Source organism: Phlebotomus papatasi, chromosome 1 (assembly GCF_024763615.1).
Source record: "Phlebotomus papatasi isolate M1 chromosome 1, Ppap_2.1, whole genome shotgun sequence".
Classification (NCBI taxonomy): Eukaryota; Metazoa; Arthropoda; class Insecta; order Diptera; family Psychodidae; genus Phlebotomus; species Phlebotomus papatasi.
Window position 1 is genome coordinate 87,994,799 of NC_077222.1, and position 25,074 is coordinate 88,019,872.

Genomic DNA, 25,074 nt, shown 5'->3' on the forward strand with positions numbered 1-25,074 from the left:
ATGAAGATCTTCACATCTAAGGGTAAGATGCACGAGATCTACAAGATGACGTGGTCGCCATCTTGATTTAACCTTTCTGTCCGCCATTTTGAATAACTGTCAAACCCTAAAACTGGTCCGATTGGGTTGAAATTTTAGTACGTTATAGCTGATATCAAGGCCTTTTCTAAACGTATCTATGTTCCAGTCCACGTCAAGTATTTACCTAGATACAGAGGCTCAAAGTTTAAAATTTTGCAATACTCATATTTTGGCGGTCTTCATTTTTTAATCTTCAATATTTGAAACCTAAACGAAATGCCTCAGTAACCATTAAAAATGGTTGAGACTTTTATTTTATATATTTATTTACTTTAACATAATTAAAAAATAAATAAACGAAAAGTACATTTAATTAATTTTTTATTTTTCATCTTTGCGAAAACAGTTTATAAGATTCTCAAATAATGCGCTGTTATAAACAAAAACATTACTTTTCTTTTTGCTTGTTTGTTAGATCTCATCGCCTAACGATAGCGCTGTCTTTTTTCTGATGGTTTCGATAAAAGAAGCTCCCTGTAGTTCTGTATTCATAAAAATATCAAAATTTTAAACTTGGAGCCCCTATATCCAGACAATCACTTGACCTAGGTCGGATTTTAAATATGTTCTGAAAAGGCCTTGATATCAGCTAGAACATACTAAAATTTCAGCTCAATCGGATGAGATTTTTGTTTTGACAGTTATTCAAAATGGCGGATAAAAACGTCAAATCAAGATGGCGACCATTCCATCTTGTAGATCTCGGTCATTTTATCTTAAGTTCGCACAAAATTGGATAATTTTTAGCCAAATACTTCTATAATAAAGCTTTAGAAAGATCATTATATGCAATTTTATAACATAAATCATGCGTTCTTAGGAAGATAATAGGGGAAAAAAATATTTTAATAAAAATAATCAACAAAATCGAAGTGGATTATTCTAGCCAGATAAATTTAGATTGGATTTGGACAATTTACTACTCTGAAATCGATTTTGGAATTGTACCTTCAGATAACTTTTTCACGGAGCTGTTTTTTGACAAAATACCTATATTAGCATTTCATTGAGTATTACTGAAACTACAAGAATCCTTTTGGGGATCATTGTACCTTACTTGGTACATAACATATCCCTATATACTTTGACATGGTAGACCGGATCGGCGAAGACTATCAATAAGTGCTAGAATTGTTCAAAGTCTCACGAACAGCACAGTGCAAAGTCACCCCCCGAGTGCAAAGTCACCCGCAACGACGGTATGACTGGATTATTAAGATTCCCAAGAGAAACTATACAAGCCATTGTGAAGAGATCTCGACCTCGGAGCAGACCTAGGACAAGGTGGCTGAATCAATTTCAGAATCTTGCCTTAGAGCGTCTTGTGATCGAACCCGAATATCTTCCTGAATTGGCAGAAGATCGACAAGAGTGGGCTGCTAAAAAGGATGTCATGGGCTTGTGACCCTAATATGGATAAGCGGTTGAAAATGATGATGGTGATTACTAGGTTATAAACAGCAAAATGACTTATTAGATTCGGAAAAACCAATAAAATTTTTTGCTATTTAGAATTTCAAGACCTTCGTTACTCGGCAAAACCTCTAGTCAGAAGACTGATTTAGAACCGAAGACCATATTACTGAAACACAGGCTTTAGATTTCGTTAATTACGAAAATGCGTATTATGTTAATTCACGCATTTTCATTGCAATTCTTACGCAAATTCTCGATTACCGTATTACCTTATCTCATACTCGGTGGCACTAGGTGACAATAATATAAGAAAATTGAAGAAATAATATGAAAATTCGATAAACGGTGAGCAAAAAAACTGTCCGATTAATTTCTCTTGCAGTTTTTCTTTGCTCACCGTTTATCGAATTCACCTAGTGCCACCGAGTATGAGATAAGGTAATACGGTAATGGAAAATTTGCGTTCGAATTGCAATGAAAATGTGTAAATAAACGAAATATGGTGAGGCTACGGCGAGCATTTTATTTTCAATGTGATTCTGCCTTTTAAGGAAAAACATTTTTGGTCAGTGAATTAGCAAATTTGGTGAGGTTTAAGTTAGTCAGTAAATATTTCAAAATGGTTAGTGAAAATATCCATTTTGATCGGAAAATAAATAAAATGGCAAAGCTACAATTATTCTATCTAAGCTTATATATAGTGCCATTAAGACCACAAGATAACGACTATAGAAACAATGAGGTTAAAACAACCATGATTTTCAATAAAATATGCCTTTACCAATGAGAGCTCTACCCATTAACCGTTTTAGTGATTTACTTGCCCCACATATATTTGGTAGAATTTTGAAAGCTCTATACGAGATAATATTTCCACAAAGTGGGTTTAGTCTAAAGAACACTGAATGGATTCATCCTTCTGACTCTAAAATAGTGATTTGTTATGCACTCTGAAGGCTTTTAGTTTTGTAATATCGCTGGCAAATCAATACAATATAGAGTTTACCTTGGAGAAGAGTTTCACTTGCAAAGCTTATCGGTATTATTTCTCAGAAGATGTAATACTTTGAAAGCCAAATATATACCCTTACCAAATATTTACCCATTTCGCCGGAATATTCACTTTTTAAACAGCAATTTTTTTGGTGCCTTCATCCCCCTCAACAAGTAACTTTTCAACCCCCTCACATCCAATTAAATATACACATCCTGGGGAGCTTTTCACAGAAGCCATGGGAGAATGAAAAAAAACAAGGAAAATCGACAATGAGAAAGGTGAATATAAAAACAATGAGTATGAGTTGGGAAAAGTGGCACAAGTTGCGTGTCAATGTTTTATTTTTTCCGTTGATGAGGGTGCTACCAGAATTCCAAAAGAATTTGCTACCCTGGAGGAACTTTTATTTTTGCTCCCTAACCATCAATTCTCAGAGAAATCACGTTAAAATTTCATTCAAACAAACAGAAAGAAAAAAAAGAATTCACCATGCGTGCCAAAAGACCAACATTTCCCATTGATATTCACCTGTAATAATTTCCATTGGACTAGATTTTCAATTGCCCAATCAATATTTCATGGTAAGTGTTTTTAGCATAGAACTTTACACTTGTTTCTGCACTATAAAAGCACTTTGGTATGCAATTTTAACAAGCGGAACGTAAATGCAACACCACTGGATATTGGGTTCCATACCACATGGGTATGTCATCTTTCTGGTTTTAGTGACAAACAATATTGACTCTGACAAGCTTGAGGGCATATCCAAAAATCGATATACCATTTACGCAAGAACATTTAGGTGAATATGGAGAGTGAATATGAAATTCAAATTTTGCAAAGGGTATCCGATAAATCTTAATTGAAGTTTGGCCTAGAATGGCCTAGAATATTTTGAGAATTTCATAATCGGCAAATCCTTTATGGCCCATGTACGCATTAGAATTTTGACAAATTTCGTTCAAAATGAAGCATCCTAAATGAAAATATCCCAAAATATGTCAGATATGTCTAAATGGAAGTCGTCCAGAAGTTACTTAGAGCAAGAACATCAAATTTGCTCAAAGATACACTGCACTGGTTCAAGAATTCATTTAAGGCCTCTACACACTAGGAGAAATTTCTTTAAAAATGCCTTTTTAAAGAAAATTTCCCCTATCCTTGTAGGCAGAAACGTCAGAATTTTTTTTTAAAAAAAGGCAATTTTTGATGAAAATTGCTTCTAGTGTGTAGACACTATTATAGAAACAAAGGCAAAGACCAAGAATAAAACCGCCACAAAAATAGTTAGTTTTTCACAATAACCTCAGTAAAAAGTACACACGGCTCTTCGTTATCCGGGTGACAGCTGCCAAACGCTGGCGGATGATGTATTCAAAACGATTTTTTTTACGAAGCATGCAGTTTGTCCAGAGTGAATTAATGTGTTATTTTCATTTTATCAAAGTTTTTGACACACAATCGTGCTACAAAATTAAACATAAACACACCACAAAGAAAATTCTGTTGTTTTTCGACAGAAAACAAATTCCCACAGCAGAAAATATAAAAAAATGTTGACCAGATTCAAATAAACCAAAATGTCCCGTCAAATCATGGCTCTACCTGCCGATTTTACTCGGAGGTTTTTTGAATTGTAACGGTATATTCTAGTACATTCAGAGAAATTCTGCCGAAAATCTGCAGATTCTCGGCAGAATTTCTCCCTAGAAAATCTGCACAGCCTCCATTACTTCACAAAAATATTGTTGATTTATGAAGAAACTGTAGAAGTTATAAAGAAAATGGTATGCTCTGCTTAACAAGCATTACCGAGTACACATTTTAGATAAGTAAAAAATTGCGAGCAAAAATACTATTTATTAGAATTTCTTAAAAGTCGCCCATGGAATGGTACAAAAACATGAAATTTAGGTCGACACTCTGCTTAAAGTTTTCACTTCACTATTCTCTACTTATAACACGGCGTTGCAGAGTTCTTCATTTTATATAAGCATTGTGAAATCACCAAGATAACTCTATTGAATTTTGCAAACTTCAGTGAAAAATATTCCATCTTTTCAGACACAGCTGTCTGGAAAGTCTGGAATGTAGATAAAAATCCACAGAAAATCGGCAAAATATCTACAGAAATTCGTCAGAGTATGCACCAGGATTTGTCAGAAAATCTGGAAAAATTTGTGACGAATTTTGTCCCAAGCCCAAATAAAATTCGTAGGAATATCTACAGATTTCTCGGCAGATTTTCGGCAGAGGTGTAGATATTTTCTGCAGAAATCTTAAAGATATCTGACGAAATTATTTGACGGGGTCATTTTGTCCCCATGTCAGCCGGATAACGAAGAGTCGAGTGTACAAAAATAGTGAGTAAAGTTCTCCAAAAAGAAAAAAAACCGCTCCATATTGACATCCTCTGGTGATGATCCGAAACCCCCTGAACTACACGATCCCTAAGAAAGACACACACAATTTAGTTGACCACTGAAGAAAATCCCCATCAGGATCGAAAGTTCTGGGTAAAACCAAAAAGGTGTTTTCATCTTAGGGTAACTACCTTTTTACTGGCAATCACTGGAGATATCCCTCTAAAATGCACATCAAATTATTCTATAGCTTTCGGGACGGTCTCTAAGCCTTCATCAGTAATCAAGTCTTTAGAAATGTTCTCTGAGTGAGACTTGTTCAGAATTTTTGTCAAGAGCATAGGGTATAAGAGGGAATAGTGCACTACAATTTTTGGAAATTTCCGGCACAAATTTAATCTCCGTCTTCTTCTTGGGTTTTTCTGAGACTTGCACAAGTAAAATCCGGTAAAACTCAAGAAGATCGAGGTCAAATTTGTGTCAGAAAATCTTAAAATTGTGAAAAAAAAACAGTGTAAAGTTAGTGCTTTCGTTCCCCTTTATGTCCCTGTCGTATCCCTTACAAAAATCTTGAACGAGTCTCAGAAAACATTTTTAAAGACTTGACTACTGATAAAGGCTTCCGATACCGATTACTTCCGAACTTCCGTATTATACTGGGCAACTGTACGTCGTCGGTCGGTCGTCGGTCGGTCGTCGGTCGGTCGTCGGTTGTTTTCTCTCAAATCGTGTCGATGAACTTCAGATTGAATTTTGTAAAATAGCTTTACCTCAGATATAATAACAAAATTGATTTCCTCCAAGCAGCAGGGAGCTAATGCACATAATTGGAAGATTTTTATATTTTGGAAGTCCAGTTGAAATTCTAGAAGGAATTTTTGTGATCATTTGGACATGAGTTGTGCTTGATAGATAATCTCCTTATGAATACTGTTCTTATCAATTATGTGACACCCCAAACTACAATTTTCATTTCAGAAGAGACAGAAAAAATATCTGCTTCCTTGTGGAATTGATCTAGGGATCTAGGGATCTTAGTGAAGCAATAGGCAAGTCCGTTGGGGCTTGAGCGGATTAGATTTCTGACTTAATTCTTACAGTTGTGAGTTCGAGTCATGCCCGGTGCAAGCAACTGAATATCTAGCTAGAAAAAAGCATTTTCTCTGTGATACAAATTACTGAAATGCACCGCCGTTTCCCAAAAAGTTCTGGGGCACGGAAGAAGCATCCATATCCCGGAAAAGGCGCTCCTGAGCGGTCTACAATGGAATTAGCACATTCTTCCAACACAAGATGTACGACTTTGCAGAATGATTAGGGGAAGTGTGCCAAATTTCGGCCAGCTTCTAATTTCGGCCACTTTGAGTGTAATTTCGGCCATGCATCATATAAATTAATTAAAATTATGTATGTTATCTTCGAATAGTCAATGAATTCATTTTGCTTTTAAATATTTATTCATTTTAGGATGTATTTTGCTTTCCTACATTTCTTATTCATTTTATGTTTTTTTTTTTCAATTTCTGAGTTCGATAATGTCCAGAGAAAAAAAAACCATCGCTTCTATGAAAAAGATGATGTGGAAAAGGCCTTGGAAGAGTTCAGGAAGGGCAAATTGCTACGGGAATCTGCGCGTAAATTTGAGATGCTACTCTTCAGGTCTTCAGGACAAATTACGCGGACGATCTCTGGGCTTGTGGGTTATCTAAACGTATTAAACTAAATATTAAACTCGTTCCGTATGACCCTTTGAAATTTTCTATCCATTGCTTCACAAAAAGTGGTCACAAACAAGGTGGCCGATATTTCACTCAAAGTGGCCAGAATACTACCCAAAGTAATGTCCATATTTTTATTAATTTTTCAATATTTTAGGAAGTGATTTAAAGAAAACAAAGATGATGAACTTGTCTTCAAGGTTCCACACAACCCTCCCGAAAAGGAATTAACAAAAAAAATCAATATGAATAAAAAATATTCCATTTAAAACTTAGGACTTCGGTGCTTATATGCAATTATGCCGAAATTTGGCACACTACCCTACATTGTAAAGTAAAAAATATATCCCGACACGATTAATGATCTAGGGACTTCTCGTCATCAATGGGAAATTTTCAAATGCTGAGTTTTTGGGGACGCCCACGACTAACAATGCAACCGACCCTAGTTAAATAGTGAAATGATGCCTTTTATACCGCTTAGTGTTTATTCAGAAATCGAAATGTCCCTAGTTCAATCCCAGATAAGGACAGAAATTTTCCCTATAAATATTCTAATTTAAAATTGGGAAATGAGGTTGTCAATTTGCCTAACTGATGCCTACAAAGTTATAGAGAACAAAGTGATGTATATTTTTTGAATATTGCCTAGGCATTATTTTCATTAATAAATTCCTTTATAGACAACAGCTAATCTGGCTATACTATTTCTATAAAGAAGGTTTTCCCTACCTTTTGCAATTAAAGCAGATTAGAATGTAGGGAACCGACGACATTGATGTTAATTCAAAGAACAAATCTGGTGATCATCGGATAGAAGGAGGTTCAGACAAAAATTCTCTTTTCCCCAGAGCTTTCGGTGCTCTACGCACCTTCTTCAGTGGCTGAAGAGGTTAATTTATTCATCCAATGATCACTATATTTGTTTTGTGAAATAAAGCGGATTAGATATAGCACCAATAATTTTTTTTTCAAGTTAAGATCTGACAAAAAAGTCAGAAAAACGTCTCAACTTTGCAGAGTGTTTTAATAAATTAAATTCATAAAATAATTCAAGTTGCTGGTATATTGAGGTAAAGTCCCTTCGCCCGACCGGTTCTTCGTCTTGACCGGTAGATTTATTTATTCAATTTATTTGTATGTGCTATAATATTTTACATATGATCTAACATTAATAAGGTCAATTATTCCATAAATAATACGAACTAGTGACAAATTCATACAAATGACGAAATTGACCCACCACCGGTCAAATCGAGGAACCTGGTTGAGTGAGTGTACTTTACCTTACTGGTTCATAATAAAATGAAGTCAGCTTAAAAACTGGGGTAGTATTAGACATGGGGCAGTTGTAAACACGAATTTTTGCCCCTTACTTAATCTTAAGTCGACCATTTCTTCAGTGGACAAGAATCCCTATGAATTCATATAGATCTCGTCCTCTGAAGCGTAATATCTAATTTAAAAAAAAAACTCCAGAGTTTAACACCTCCCCATGTTCACTACTGATCCAGTCTCCCTTAAGGAAAATTTCAATACCTTTCAAATTAATTCACACTTGTCGGAATTAGTTGAAAAAAAAAACGTTCTCTAAAGCTCAACCCCCTGGCAAGTTGCCTGAAATTTGAAGCCACTTTCTCATACTTTGATTTAAATTTATATGGGAATTTTTTGCATTCGCTACCGTTATGCTAAATATTCAAAAAGTGAGAAGTTTTTCCGTATTATAAGATACCTTCCGTATGGAGGGATAAAAATATACTAAATTTTTCTTTAAATAAATATTTCCTCGGAGCACTGTGAGCTGAGTCCGAGATCAATTTAGGAATTGGCTTCAAATAGCTCCATATAAAAAGGCCAATTTTTCAGGGGGTTATCTAAAGCTATATATTCTATGAAAGCAACGTCCAAGCGCTGTTTCTTAAAACCCGAACAGTCATGCACTTTGAAAATTCGTTACTTGAGAATTTTTAAAATTAGACCAAGTCATAAAATGGGAGAAGTATCCTAGATACTGTACCATAAAAGTACAAGAGAAAATTCTAAACTGAAAATATGGGAGCTATAATAAACTCGATAACTTGAAAATCTCCCTGGTAGTATTTTGTTTAAATTTTGTATGAAATTTCTGCAGATGGAACTTTGTCCAAACGACACTTAAATGAGTTGCCTCTCGTGTAGCCATATCCCAATGGGGCTTGCACTACAAACACCCGTATCACCCACCACCCCCTGGGAAACACCAGCACAAGTCCATGAATAAATGTATTTCACTGCAACGATGACTGCAAGTTGCGGAAATCGATATTTGTCGTGCATCTCTAGCACAAACTTTTGAGGCGTCAACAAACAAATTCAGATTATCAGACTGCATCCATTCTACCAAACACCAGCTCATTTGTGCTGTGAAAGCAATTAAAAACACCTTTTATCTTCGACGAAATTTCCCAACCTACTTCAAGGTGTTTACCACGCTATCAAAACACTTCTTGTGATTATCTGTAAAGCTCGAGATTGTGGGAGCTTTCATTAAATAGATAAACGTCCTCAATTGCTGCCTAATCCGTCGTAATCAGATAAATCAATATTGTGAGACGTGGGAGATAAATAGAAAAAAAAAGATTCCCTCAACTTCTTGAGGTGCCTTGCTTAATTGCGCTGAAAAAAAATTAATTGATTTATATGTTGTAGGTTTGCATGAATTCCGCCCAGAACCCTCGGGATTAATAAACAAACAAATCGTCCAAAATGAGGGATTTATAGCCCGAGGAAATGTTGAGATTTGATTTGAATTTTGAATTATCTGTCGCACACGTTCTATTTTTGGGCGTATCAGCGTATTTTCAGAGTTTAATGCCATCCGAAAAATGATTTACAAATTGACAAAATAACTCTTCTATTTATATTTTAGTGCGAAGCGTGAGAATTTTCTGAATATATTTTTGATATTTTATCACTGTGAACTCTTGAGAGAAAGTACCATACAAATAAATCCTTCGATTTTGGGTTAGCAGCACCATGGTAAAGATACTTTGCAGCAGTAAATTTGTTGCCGACGTATTTGTATATTGTAATTCACACCAGGATATTTTGTAAGCTGTACTTAAAGTTCTTTATTTTCCCTTCGCCAAAATATCGATTGAGATAATCTCTATAATTTAACAAATACTAAAACAACAACTTTTTTAAAATTTGTGTTAAAAATTTAGACTGCAACACCTTTTAAACGTGAAATAGAAAGGGGATTTTATGGAATTTTACATGGAGAAACTAATTCAGTAAAATTTTGCAAATATAGCCCTAAGCGATAAATCGTGCTTTGTCAGGTGCGATACAAAAAAACTTAATAAGTAAAATGATAACGAAAAAATGAATTTTCTTTTACAAATTTCTGCTGCTTAATCGCTAAGGCCGGCTTTAGACCTAAAGTTTAGCCCAGTTCCCGATGGTCTAGAAATTCAAAATAGAAACCAATTTTATTGTTTTTTTTTTTAATTTAAAGGATCACTGTTACCACCAAGAAGTACCATAATGCCCAACAACTATTCATATATTTATCGTTCATATCTTAGTTATTATTAATCGTATCGGAATTCTCTTCACTTCTGTTAAACTGTACTGTCCCTTCCCTGGCTTATACAACCTGAGAAGGAGCATTTCCACCATTTGGCTCTGGAGTAGGTTGGTCATCAACGCTAAGACGGCGGTGGACGCAAAAAATGTTAAACTGTACTGTCTCTTCCCTGGGGGTGGATTATGTAAAAATCGTGAACGTTCACTGGTGAAACGTTCACAAGTGAACGATTCACCGCTCGTGTTCACAACTGCTAGAAAAGTGTTTATGAATGAGTGAGTGAATCAGATGTGGTGAAAAACTGCTAGAGTGAATTTCCAGACGTCAAAGCTCATTGTTTTTGTTCAGTGGCCGTATAGTTTTTCACCAATTTTCTCAGTTTTTGATGAAGTTTTAGCAAAAGTGGAGTGAAATTGGTGTTAAAATAATATAAAGTGTGTACAAATGCGTGAGCAGTGGCTGTTAATGTGTTTGAGACATTTTGTCAATCATTTCGATTTGTCTGGAGGTGAATACTTTGTACGTGCCGCGAAAATAGTGTTTGGTTGGTAAATTATATTTCGGCAATTTTTTACATCAAATGCTTTATAAACTCGATGATTTCGTATCGTATTATAAACTAGTTATGTGAAAAAGCCTTACTTCCGATTATGCAATGCATTTCTCGTCCTAAAAATTGCATTCACCTCCAGTTTCACTCCCGCAAATGATGGTGAAAAACCTAACCTCAAAAAACGGTGTGAAGTGAATCGTTCACCGCTTTCATAATCGTATTTTGGCGATTCACTAGTGAAACGTTCACTCGAGCTGTCAAGTGAATCATTCACCGGCTTCACTTACTTACATAATCCACCCCCTGGCTTATACAACCTGAGAAGGAGCATTTCCACCGTTTGGCCCTGGAGTAGGTTGGTCACCAACGCTAAGACGGCGGTGGACGCAAAAAATTTCCTGCCTGTAATGTTGCCTCTAAGAAACACACAGTTTCAAAGGCAGATTTTTATTTAAATAAATAAATAAATAAATACTGCAGATTAAAAAAAAAGAATATATAGTCAAGTGTGCTAATCCGGGCGCTTCGCTATCTGGATCGTTTATGACTAATCTACTTAAAATAATATTTTTATTTTTATTTCCGTAATATAGTCACTACAGTAACATAATAACTATTCAAGTTTGAGAAAAAACAAAAATAATATTTTTATCCATTAAATAAGTGAGTGTAATCGACTTATTTCAATCTTGTGCCAGCTAGGTTCTTCACTAAAATTTTTCTAGCAGTGATATTTTCCCTAATGACAGCTGGTTGATTGAAAACATTTATTGTTTTTTCCTTGTGAAAAAAGTATTTTAAATCCAAAGGTTTAATTAAAAGTGAATTAACGAAAAGGCGACCTAGTTAGTGCATGCTGACTTATTTCAGTATTATCATTATTTTATAAATTTTCTTTAATATTTTTGATAATTTTTTTTATATTAATATTTCTGAATGAAACAGTGAATAATTCTATGGATTTAGAAGAAGTAAAAAAGAATATCATCAGTCCAAAAACAAGCGTTTAAGTAGCACTCTTCGAAAAACTATCCAGTTACCCCACCTTACTATATTGTTACAGTGTAATTATGTTATATTGTTCTTGATCCTGTGTTGGAAGAATCTGCTAAGTCCGGAGTTGTTGGGCAGAGGCGGTGCATTGTTATTACTTTTTATTCCGTGTGAAAATGTATTTTTCTGAACATTCAGTTGTATTGCACCGAGCGGGACTCGAACTCACAGCTCTGAGAGTCGAGTCAGAGATCTCATCCGCCCAAGACCAACGGTCTTACCTATTGCGCCACTGAGATCCCCCTATCGTAGTATAACTATGCGTAGTATAACTATCCGTTACTTAATCTGTCGAATGCTAACGTTTGGTCCAAACGATGATAGATTACGATTTCACTCATGCTCTTGCCCAAAATCCCTTGTCCCTGTGAACGATTTTACGGTTTAGAATGAATTCGTCTGTCATGAGATTATTTGGGCAATCAAACCGCCTTAGGGCTTCTTATGATTCGATAAGCAGATCCTCTTGTATAACTTTGTTACTCATGAGAATCACTTCTTGGACCTAAAAGATTTAGGAAATGCACCATGTCCCAACGATTTTTGCTAGAGGAGATATCTTATCTAAATCATGTTTGTGACTTATCATCAACTGCCCTGAAGATAGACCATCCCCTAATTACTCCTGTGAAAGTTAGGATATTGGAATTTTATACTGTCTACGTCTACCAGTAAAAATATTTAGCGGAAATTATTTACAATTTTGTCAAAGGAACATTTTATTGATTTTTGTTATACTGCTTACTTTCTGATATTAAATTTCTTTTTAACTATACGAAATCTAATGAATTTAATTTATTGAGAAATAAACTATAGGTTCACTCATGCTCTGATGAAATTAAATGAAACTGCAAATTTGAAATAGTATTTGCATAAATTTAATTTGACTTCAAAATGGGATTGCAAACTTAATGAATCCTTTGAGTTCTAAATAGCTTTTCTCTGAGTGCACTAATTTAAATATTTGATGAGAGTTGTGTGTTCAAGGCGACACCCTGGGGAAGCCAGAAAGCTTTTTCCAATACAAGGATTAAGCAGACCCTCGATAAATTCATTCCTAATGAGAACTTTAGTAGAAAGCTGGGAAAAATCCCTTAGACAAGAGAGACATCCCAGCTCTGTCACATGCCTTCGAGGGTAAAAACTTCTCTGATGAGATACTGTAGAAGAAGTTCCAATCGACTGGAATATTGCAATCTTGCTTAACTTTATTCTCCACTGTATAGAGGGACAATATGGCAACAAAAAATGAAAAATTATCTGACTTGATTAAATTTTCAGCACGATATAGCGTCCCTCCTATCATTATTCACTGTCTGCAGAATATTTTGTTGTTCTTTTATTTCCAACACCTCAACCCATTTCTTCTACTCTGCATAGCGCTGATTTATTAGCACTTTGATTGCCCCACTTTAGTACATAATACACTTTTCCCACGAATTCTCATCCACAGGGGGTTCTCCTTTTCCGAACAAGGCAAATATGAACAATATTTCCTGTATATATACTGTTATCTCAGTCGTTTATCTTGTAAGTTAAGTTTTATCGACACCAACTCCCAAACCTTTTTCCTGTCTCTTTGAGTTAACGCCCAAATGAAATCGAGCTGTGATTTTCACGATGGGCAGAAAACCGCACACAAATTAGCTAATAGTGGCCACAGCTCACATAGCCACCCTTTCCGCCATCAATTGGACACACCGGAAGCCACAGATAAGGGCAAAAGTTTTAGGTGGGTGGTGAAATACCACAGAACGTGATAATTCAACATGATAAGGTATATGGCATTACAGGACGGATATTAAAAATACTAGAAGAGCCATTTGGTTGATGTTGTACGTAAAACACCGGGGATATGATTCCCCATTGAGTTCATTTGTGATTTCCGAGGGGTTAAATACTTGCTAATTTATGATTCTGTGTTCATTTTATTATCTTTTCCACCCATCTGTACCCCTGGCTATTTCATTTGCATTTAAATCAGTTTTCATGATTTTTTTTCTTTGGTTTAAAATACACTTTCATCAATTAAACCCATAAATATTATACTACTTGAATATATTGTAGCGGCACTCTTGAGCTTAGAGGAGTTAGAGGGAGAAAGCCCGTCCTGACGAAGACTCTTCTATGTCAATCACTGTTCAGCTGGGGTGGTAACTCTGAGGGGTGTTATAACGGCGGTAACCTCAAGTTACGATATCGCTATAGTTACGCTAGATGGGGTTGTGAGTGCTAATCGAGATATTCCGAAGGACAATCGATTCGGCTCTTCAGTCCCTAGTGAAGCAAGGAGGACGACAGGTTCGTGGCTGTCTTGGAATGGGCAATGGGGCTCAATTCCGGGAGGCTAGCGATGAAAGGTACCCCAGAATATTCTGGTATGGGGCGTGTAGCATTCGTGCTACAATATTAAAATAAATATTAACTAACTTAGTAAAGACCATTGTATTGATTTTCGTATAGATCAATAATAATAAATGCTTTCAGCTATTTTCTGTTAAATTCGGTTGCTAAAATAGAATTTTTACTTTGAAAAATAATTTTGAAAAGAATGAAATATTCGAATTTCATATTTTATTTGTCCAAAATTTCATTTTACCACTTTTAAATAACAATGTATACGATCGTATTATATAAAGTACCAATTTTCGAAATCATTTTGAAATGGCATCCATGAATATGAACAATTTCTGACTAATTTCAGACAGGAAGCACCACAAAATAATGCCTTATGGGAATACGATAATGGTTAATAGTTAAATCACGAATGCATTATTAAATTTCGTTATTTGAATTTTATAATCTGAAATTGAGATTAAAATTATTTAATTTTGCGAGCACGAATAAGCACGAAAATTGGAATTTCATTAATTTGCGAGGATTTTATTTTTATAAATTACTTTAATTAAAACATCTACTATAAAATATGGTTATTGTTAGGTACAAAGCATTGTATGGATCTCAATTTGCTACTTTGCTTTTATTATTTAATACTGATGTATTTAAATTAAAACAGAGAAAGTCAAGGGGCAGGTATAATGTTTGGAGTGACGTTATATCTGTGATTTAATTTAATTTGATAAAAAAGGAACATAAGTTGACCCAAGGATCATTAAAATGATATTCAATTTTCTCCGAGCCTTCTCCTTCCAAACCATGTTTTTCTAGGATTGCTCGATAACGTGACTTGCGATTGTTGCAGTCCCAGGTCTGACTTAGGGTTTTCCTAAGCTGACATTTCGTCCATTTACGAAAATACCGTTGAATCATTCCTAATAATAATAACGGATTTTCAAGGCCAAAGATCAAAAGGGCGTTAGAGACCGTATTTTTCTCCCTAGTGGGGTCATATTAGAACTTCTTAGAAAGGTATTGGAATTTCTGCCAAGTATAAATCGGTTCCAATGGATTCGAATCGAACTGGTATTAAACCGGAGATGAACCTATAAATCGTTTTTATCAAAACTTAATTATGATTAAGTAGGTTGAGAACTGATAAACGATAATTAATGTGAAATTATTTTTGTAATATATTATCTAAATTACGAATACCAGCAAACTTTAAAATATATAATTAAATTTTATATTTTTAACGTAAAATTAATAAAATTAATAGTTTGACTAGCTAGTAGTTCTTGGACATTGCATTTTTTGTAATTTTTTAAATATAAAAAAACACCCACTTTTGCAAACAGACTTTGGTTCGGAAGTGTTCTTTCTTCTTCTCTCAATTCTGTCTGGCCTGTTCCCAAAGCAAATGTAACAAATAACATACAGCCTGCGAAGGGAAATTTCTATCGTTTAGTCCTGGAGGATGGAATCAACGCTAAGACGGCGGTGAACGCATGTGTAGGGGGGTAAAAAAACGAAATAAGATGAAAATAAATTGAATTGAATATACAAAAAAAATGACTTATTAATGGACATGCGAATAATGTCCTTTCATTTCAAGCAAGAATCGTTAGAAACTGAATAAACGTTCAAATAATTTTGTCCAGATAGTATTTTTACCACTAACATACAATTTTCATTTGACGTTAGTTTGGTTTCAAAGGGTTCTTTCTCACCTTTCTACTAAACCTGTAACGGAGTAGCTATAAAAGTGTCCAGCTTCAATTGTTGATCTGGGCAGAGAATGTATATTTGCATTTGAACCAACCTCTCTTTTTAGTAGCGGTTCATTGTCAATTCATTGGCACAACTTTTCCACTCATTCACTAGAAAAATTCGAGACTAGGAAGCTGAAAAATCTACAGATTTCTAGGCTCGAACCCGAGACCTTACAGTCATAAAAACACCACTACATCCATTGATCCACTGAGGTCCTTATTCTGGACTTAACTTCCTCCCATCCAATTATTACCGAATTATCCCTTTGCGTATTAAAATCAACGTCGCGTCGGTTCTCTAGGTTCTCTACAAAAAGAACATTTCTGTAGATTAGCCTCGTCTTAAAAGAGTGATTTATAAATATCAAATCTTAAGAAATTAATTAAAGTTGTAAATTGAAGTTTAGTTTTGATTCGGTTGCGTCGAGTCATTTTAATCCGTGCTGTTTGTTTTATGCTCTTCTAGAACTACGCCCCCTTTTTTTTAAAGCCTTGACTCAGGGACAAAAATTGATACCTATTAATTCTTATCCATTAATATAGATCTTGTGGTGTAACTTGAAATGGACTTACCCATTTTCCATTTAGTCACAATTTTAGTTTAAAATTTAGTACTGCGAAAAAATATTTCATAAAACAGTTCGTAAACGTTTGAAAATTTCTACTTGCGACTCACGAAATGCTCATAAAGTGTAGAACCTACAAAGAAGTTCGAAAAATTGTGTACTTTTTTCACAAACATTGTTCGAAACAAAATCACCTGACAAGCATTTTTTGTTCTTTTTCAAACATTTGTTCGTAAATGTTTGTAAATACACAGAAAATGTTTGTAAATTTTTGTCATTTGTTCATAAAGTTTCGTCAGACAAACAAAAATATATGACCAAATGTTTGTAAAAGTTAAAAAAAAATGCTCGCCATGTGATCATTTTACGAATTTTGTGTAAAGTACAAACTTTTACGAACTATTTAGTGAATTACGCTTTACGAGCATTTCATAAGTCCCCAGTTGAAATTCGCTTTGACAGAAATTCAGTTTGATAAAAAAAAACTCAACTTACAATTCTATTGCATTGCAATAGGAAAGTATCCTGTGGTAAGGAAAACCACAAAAATGCCAAAGTTTTGATATCATATCATAATTTTGTCACAAATACATTATTTGATTATGCTTATATAATACTATAAACTAGTTTCCAAAAACCCAAGAAAGAGCATAAAGTTAAATGAGTTAGCTTTCATTTGCAGAAATAATATTTCAGTTTATTTCTGTTTCAGTTTTGCACGTTTTCCATATCCATTAAAATGGTTAAAATATTCCTCGAAAAGCTAATAATAATTTTCCTAAACTGAAATAATCGTTGGTTGGTATTCATGACAGAAAATTTGCAAGTTCTACACCCCCTGAACGTTTTGCATAGAAAAATCATCATGGTGTCACGAAAAGTCAGGGACGGTGGGCATAAAAAAGCCGGAGGAATTTATTGAGGTCATTTCTCAAGTGTCCCTCTTCGGCTGTTCATCATGTTGCAGATGGTGCGAGAAACATCTCCGTATCTCCCAAGAGGACACATGGAAGTGATATATTTATAATTTTTGGTTATAATATCTGTGTGACAACTATTTTTAATCACCCAGTAAAAGTTGAAGAGCCATGAATGAGGGCACTGAAGCGAAACCTTATGGATTTTTCTTCATGGTCACAAAACGCTCCATTCACCCACAAAAAAAACCACAAAAACCTGATGACATAAAATCGTCAGGATATTTTTGATGATGGCAGATAATAAAATAAGGGGATAAAATAGCGCAGTCACTTTTGTGGGTAACAGAAAAGTTGTCATTAAAAGTTTAATAATGATGGGGCGGTGTATAAAATGTTCTCATGGATAATAGAGAAAAACATTAGAAGTCACTATTAGTCCTAAGAATTATTGCAGATTATTTCTCTACTGCCTCTGGTGAACATAATTGATAATCAATAATCAATTGTTGAAAGAAAAAAAGGCCCAATGATTTCAAAAGGAAATATTTCTGCTATTTTATCACACCTCTCACCTATATTTTCTTGCCCTAAAGTTCCCATGCTATATATAGTCCTTACAGACAACCTCCAACAACACCCAAGGAGGGATCCATGAATTTTTAATGGGTTCACATTTACGAATTAGTTTACATATTTGTCGAAAAATCACTTAACAAATTTGCCCCCGATGTTTCACATAAAAGCCGAGGCAGAGTCGTCCAATGAAATATTCATGGTGTTCTTGAGGAATTATTACCATAATTTTCCAAATACATGGAAATTGATAAATTGACCGGTTGCAGTGTTTTTTGTGTTATTTTTCTAGGGCCATTAAGGCCATTTGTGCAGAGAGTGGAAAAGGAAACATCTTAGATTCTGTTTAATGATATCCGAATACAGATAGTAGCAAGTGAACTGAAATTCTCCTAAAGTAATTCTGGAAAACTCATATTGAATGTAAGCACAAGTAGATTTTGATTCTCTAATAGTGTCTTGGATAAAAAGTGATTGGAACTCTATTTGCACAAAAAGTAGTTGATATTCGAAGAATTCAAATTCAATTTCGAATTTTCATACTATATTTTCGAACAAGGTGGGGAAAATTTATATCACACTAATAAGCTCGCAAAAGAGTTTCTCAGTGATTATGGAGTAATTAAATAATGGGACAATAACAGTAAGTGTCGTTGTTCTGTTTTTTTCCTCACAATAATGTGAAGACCGACATATTTTGGCACTTGAGCACTTCGAAATTCAAACAGGATGAACCTCAGCCACCTTGCGGAATTATCAAAAAGTAAGAAAGTCTCTTTTTTGGCTTTTCAAATAGATTTTCGAATTTTTCAAGATCTATTTGTGGATAGTAAGATTACTTTAGAAAATATACAATTCGAGTGCTTACAGTTGGATTTTCTGCAAGAGAAATTACATTCGAAGATTAGATAGAGATTTAGTCAGATAGAAAACCAAACAGCCTTATTAGCTAGGTTTTTCAAACCTTTCTCTGTGAGCATACCCATCTTTCCATATAAGTGACCTACGTGTATATGTACGGTCCCGAAATATACAACTAATAAAGGGATTTTCCATCGTTTTCATCCCGGAGGTTGAAATCGACGCTAAGACGGCAATGGCCGCATGGGGGGGGGGGTGGGAAAAAACAGAGATGACAATAAAATTCAATTCAATTCAATTCAGATACGTTTAGGAAGCCAGATTTGGAATTTCTAACAGCTCGAGCATCTATATTGACCGTTTTCATTTCTTGGAGGAGACATTCAAAGTAACGACGATCATAATATTTCTGTCCTATTATAAAACCCCTTCATAATAAGTTATTAAGTTCTTTGAAAATTAAGAAAAAAATCAGTAAAATTGTTCGTATTTTTTAGTGAATCCCTACTGAGGACTTACAAAATGCTTGTAAATCGTAAAACATACTAAAAAGTTCTTAAATGTTTATACTTTCTTCACAAATATTGTATTCTCAAACATTTGTTCGTAAGTGTTCGTAAACACACAAAAAAAAGTTTGTCAGAAAAAATTCTCATGAAGTGAAGAGGTTACGCACAATGTTTGTGAAAAATTGCAAACTTGAACGAACTTTACAATTTACGAAATGCTCGTAAATTGGAAAACCCCCTAAAAATTTTGTAAAAGTTCGTACGTTTTCATAAACAATGTTCATAAAATGCTCACTTGACGAACATTTTTTCTTCATTCATAAACAATTGTTCGCATATTTTTGTTTGTGTGGCAAAATTGTCTAAATAAATGACAAAATTATACGAACAATTTTATGTATTTACAAATATTTACGAACAAATGTTTCTAAAAGAAAAAAAATGCTCGTCAAGTGATCATTTTACGAACATTGTTTGTGAAAAACGTACAAACTTTTACGAATTTTCTTGTGGGTTATACAATTTGCAAACATTTCGTAACTTGCCAGTAGGAATTCACAAACTTTTACGAACAATTTTAGGAAATATTTTTTTCTGTGTTTATAGTTCTAAGTTCTACATAATTTTTTAAAGCCTCCGGTGAATTTGCAGTACGAAAATTCGAAATTCTGTTTGAATAATTTAAACTTCAATAGCATATTTGCGTAACTGGAAAGCTTATTTACTTTATAGCCGAAACACTTTGCAAATCAAACTTCAGCTGCGAGTACACCGAATTAATAAAATCTCTATCATTTTGTCCTGGAGGTTGTTCTTAACATTAAGGTGGAAATGGACAAAGATGGGTGATTTAAAACAAAGAGATGACAAATAAATCCAAAAATATCAAGTATAAATTGATTCAAACAAAATTCAAACTTAAAGAAGATCCGAATTTATTACTTATCGGTCTTGATATAAATTTCGCTTCTTAGAGAGAATCTATCGTTACTTTTTAATATACCGTTTATATAACTGAGTATTTTGCTATATTTAGAATTGATGTCCACTGAACATTCAAAATTTTCAATTGACTGTTCAGAAATTATATTAATTTCCCGCAGAATAACATTTCTTTTATTTTTGAAATTTCCATATTTACGCAAGTTGAAAACAATAAAATTTTAATATAATAAATTTAATTAATAAAATTTATTTGCAATATTGCGTTTGTTTGCAATAAAGAAGTTATTTTCAGAGCACAGATTTAAAATATCAATTAATTAATTAATTAAATATTTATATTAAAAATTTAAATTATTTTAATTTGCATTGTAATAAAATTTTACACTCGAAAATGCTTTTGTTCAATGTTCAAACACTTAAAGCTTTCTGATGAATTCATAAAAATTATGAGCTGTAATACGAAAAGATATGAAGGATCATAGTCAAGTAATAAAATTTAAAAGAATTATGAATGAATTGAATAAATTGTTTGCAAATAAAAATGAATAAAAATATCCAAATTGCTTCCTTAAAAACAAATTGAAACGGTTCTATTGCAATCAGATTGATTTTGATAAGAACCAGATAAAGTATTTTAATTTATAGTAATTTATAAGTAAAAATAGTAAGTATATTAAATATGCTGCTTTTATGTGTCCTTTTAAGGGAAGATTTTCAGGCTTTGCACACACTCTGGCTTCGAACACATCATATTTTTCACATATTTCTTTCGGTGCCGGCCAAAACCCCGAACGCCAAAATCCCGAAAGACAAAATCCCCAATAAGTCGAAATTCCGAATGGGTCAAAATTCCGAAAAGCTAAAATCCCAAATGGATCATAGTCCCGAAAAGCCAAAATCCCAAAAAGCGAAAATCCCGAAAGCCGAAGTCCCGAAAAGCTAAAATCCTGAATGGGCCAAAATTCCGAAAACCTTAAATCTGGAAAATCCAAAATCACGAAAAGCGAAAATTTCGGAATCCCAAATTTTGAAAAGCCAAAATCCCGAAAACTCAAAATTCGGAAAAGTCAAAATCCCGAAACCCAAAATTCCGAAAAGACAAAATCCCGGAAAGCCAAGATTCAAAAATTCCGAATGGGTTACAATCCCAAAAAGCCAAAATCCCGAAAGCCAAAAAAAAGAACCCATTTCTTTAATGAATTTGACTTCTATGGCGATATTAATTAATAGCTTATACCGCTTATACCGCTTATACTATCAAGTCACACATTTCCTGAAAAAATGAAGTTAGATACAAGGAATATGAGAAAAATAATGAAGTGTTTGAAGGCTGAGTGTGTGCGAAGCTTCAAAGCCCAACCAAACGGAAAACAGTATACTACTCAATCCGCTTTGTCAAATTGTTACCGACTTGAAGCTTAAACGGTACAAGATATCAACACTTGGTCTTTGGTGACCCCCCTCGGAAAACACATCTTCTAGCACGTTCTTTTACTAAAACCACCTACCACCCCACTCAGGAAAATTATTAAAAAATCCAAAAACCTTGGCAAAATTTAAAAGCTGACATGTTCGGAAGCCGACCACCTCCCCCTACCTTTAATTAAATATTTAATATGGCAATAAAATATCGTAGTCGCATCGCAATTTCTAATTTACTGGAGTTTGGAAACATTCAAGCAAACTGAGACTGCAATAGGACTGAAACATTTTATGATGAGATTAAATATTTAATTGCAAGTCAATAATTATTAGGTATTAAACACTCCTCTCAAATATTTAATTGCTAAATTAGAAGCTTCACATGAGAGAAACAAATTTTCTACACTATTAATTTTAGTGGCAACTATAAACTCATTACAGATAGCTCCATTGATTTAGAGAAATTAGTTCGTATGATGATTTGTTCAGGATTTGTTACTATAGGGATTGGCTATTAACGCTAAGACGGCGGTAGACGTAAAAGATACACATCCTAATTTATGGGAGGGTCGGCATGTTTGTGACACTTTTTTATGTTTTGGTTTACTTCCAAAACTCATAAAAATCATCTATAAATCCTATATAGCGCTTAGTATATTCAGTATTAAACTTTATTAGTGGCTTTCTCATATTTATTTAAATATAATCAAAGAATAATCTCAAACATCCAGGCTCTCCCCTATTTCGTATTTCTGAAGCATCTTTATGATTAAATTGTTCTATTTATCTATCCATTGAAGAATTGATTTTTTTTAGTTTTTTAAATCTTCCTATGAACGCTTTAAATTTTTTTCTTAATTCCGCATTGGATTTAACTGCATAAAAATAAATTTAAATTCTTCCATAACAAAGTTTCAATTAATAAAGCACTTTACTATCCTTAAGGCCGGTTTCAGACTAGAGGTTTAGCCCAGTTCCCGAATGTCTCAAAATCTTAAATAGCGAGCAATTTTATTACTTTTTGAGAGCCTAATAGATCATTTATCCTTAATAATCCAATCCTAAGTAAATTTTTCCAAAAAAATCGTAATTGATAAAAAAAATTAGAGTAGTTAAGCCATATAGCTAAACCTTAGGTCTGAAGCCCGTATAAGCATCACTTCAATTGCATCCGTCTGTGTCCACTCCAAAAAGCAGACGTTGAGGATATATTTCTGCTGAGGACTTTAATAAATCCCTGCATAAATTTCCAAAGAAGCCATCCCAGTAGCTTTTAAGGTAAAATATGTTTGAGAAAGCTTAAGAAATATTTCAACCCAGCCAGCAAAAGGGGCTTTCCATATATTTTCTGTTGAATAATTCTCGATCATAGAGGCACTCTGACATAAGAATTCTGGCCACAAAAAGTCTTCTGAATGGCTTCAAAAAGGCATAGTATCGGCGGAAAAACATCCACAACTTCCGCTTTGAAGATTGGGCGGTGGGGTGGTTTGTGTTAAAATGAAAATGACGATTATGGGGTTGGAAACATGCAGTTGAGAAGGGTGCAAAAAACAAACGACCAGCGAAGAGGAGAGATTACGTAACCGCACGACATAGAACTTTGCTATCGATCTAACTTGGCACATTTTTCGACTTTGAGAGAGTATGGAGAAAATTCAGTGTGATGTTTTTAGCTAGAGAAATGAAATGTCTTGCATCCAGTTGAATGTGAGAAGCTGCAGCATAATTTAAGTTGGGGAGTTTTTAAATGGAAATTGTGGAGTTTATTTAGTGGATCAGTGAATCGCAAGAAGTTCATTTTGCAGTCTAAACCGGGGCGAAATGGTTCTCTTGGTGAATTTTATAGCTGGGGATCTGGTGTTAAATTCCACATCCTGGGGATGCTTAAGGAACATTCCATCCCCTTTGGGAAAATTAAAGTTTTGGGAGATCAACTTCTCTTGATAGGGAGTGTTTGTTTTTGGGCGGAAATCCGCCTCAAAGTGGTTGCAATTTACATATACAGCACACACAACTACTTTACCAGGCGTCTCCATCTCCTTTCCGCACCAATTTAATCAGTTTTTCCTACACCTTCCCACCTCTGTTTTATTCATTCCCAGAAAATTTGTGATTTTCACTAAATTCCTCTTTTCCCCCCTCGTGAAAGTTTCCACAAAAAAAAAAAGATATATATTTTGAGTGAAAGGAAGTGGACAGACACCACGGAGCTGAGTAATTTTCTCCAGGAAATTCCGCAAAGGAATTCCCTGACAATGAAGCCAACCTTCCCACACTCTGAAGACACTCACGTTATCACACAAGTTCACAACACCGACAAATAAATACGAAATGGGGTGACAATTAAACGGAAGAAAAAAACAGAAGGGAAAAGCACACGATGGCCCTTCCGCGGAAGCTCCTACCCTGCCTTTTGGTCCGTCGGCGGGGTCAGGAGGTACAAGATTGCGCGAACTCGACACAAAAACTGATCTACAGAACCAATAACAACGACAACGGAGTTTCGACTGAGACTTGTGCTGATGTTGGAATTGAGATGGGAAGCCGATTCGTCGCACGCGCCAAAAAGCTCCCAACTTTGGCGGCTTCGTGGGGAAAATTGGTGCGCACGTGTACCTCGAGCTTTTTCGCATTCACATCGTTCTATCTCTCTTCCATCCAAACTTAGCTCTTTGTTGGTTGTCGCTTCGGCAACAAGGGGTCAGCAACTTGGTGCTTTTTGCCACATAACAGTAAAATTTTCTCACAAAACTTCCAAATTTTCCGGTGCGGTAAGGGGATCACTAATTGCTACCACTCTCAGTATTGATTGAATTAATGCACATGGACTTAAATAAATATTTGGAGGGGTACAAATTGACAAGTTTTGTTAGGGGTGATTGTCTAAAATTAGATATTCCTGAAAAGTAAACATTTTCAGTCAGTTATTGTTATTGGATGTGCTTAACGAGTCTTTTTTTATCAATATTTCTTTTTACAAAAAACAGATAGAATTTATGGTAATATGGTAAGATAGGGTAGAGTGGAGACATCACTTATCAACGTTATATATTTAGGGATAGCTTGAAAAATCCTAAATTTTTACGTAAAACAGATTTCGAAAAATCATAAAATTAGCAGTTTATTGTGTGATTAACAATTTTATGATTTTTCGAAATCTGTTTTAGATGAGAATTTAAGAGTCTGACAAGATATCCATAAGTGTATAGGGGAAAGTGGCCTGCTTTTGAATGCGGCAGCCTATGAATTTTTCAATTTTCCTCTTATGTCTCAAAGCAAAAATTCTATTTTGTGAACTGTAGTTAATACTATTAACTGTTTTCTATTAACTTCAATTAACAAAATTGAATTTTAGCTTTGGAAAATAAGAGAAAAATTGAAGCATTCAAAGACAGGCCACTTTCTCCTAGC

At 34.4% G+C, this 25,074-nt stretch overlaps 1 protein-coding gene across 4 annotated transcripts in view; it reads right to left on the reverse strand.

The window, feature by feature from the left end:
• The window catches only part of LOC129797959 (voltage-gated potassium channel subunit beta-2-like), a 41,726-nt gene extending 17,556 nt beyond the window's left edge, over positions 1-24,170 (reverse strand). For 2 of the 4 annotated variants that reach the window (XM_055840856.1, XM_055840852.1), the window contains exon 1: positions 23,930-24,169. The gene's annotated coding sequence lies outside the window, so the exon portion shown is untranslated. Of the gene's footprint in view, positions 1-23,929 lie in introns of all 4 variants that reach the window. The other 2 variants (XM_055840854.1, XM_055840853.1) reach the window with 2 other exon arrangements.
• Between the last annotated feature and the right edge of the window lie 904 nt (positions 24,171-25,074).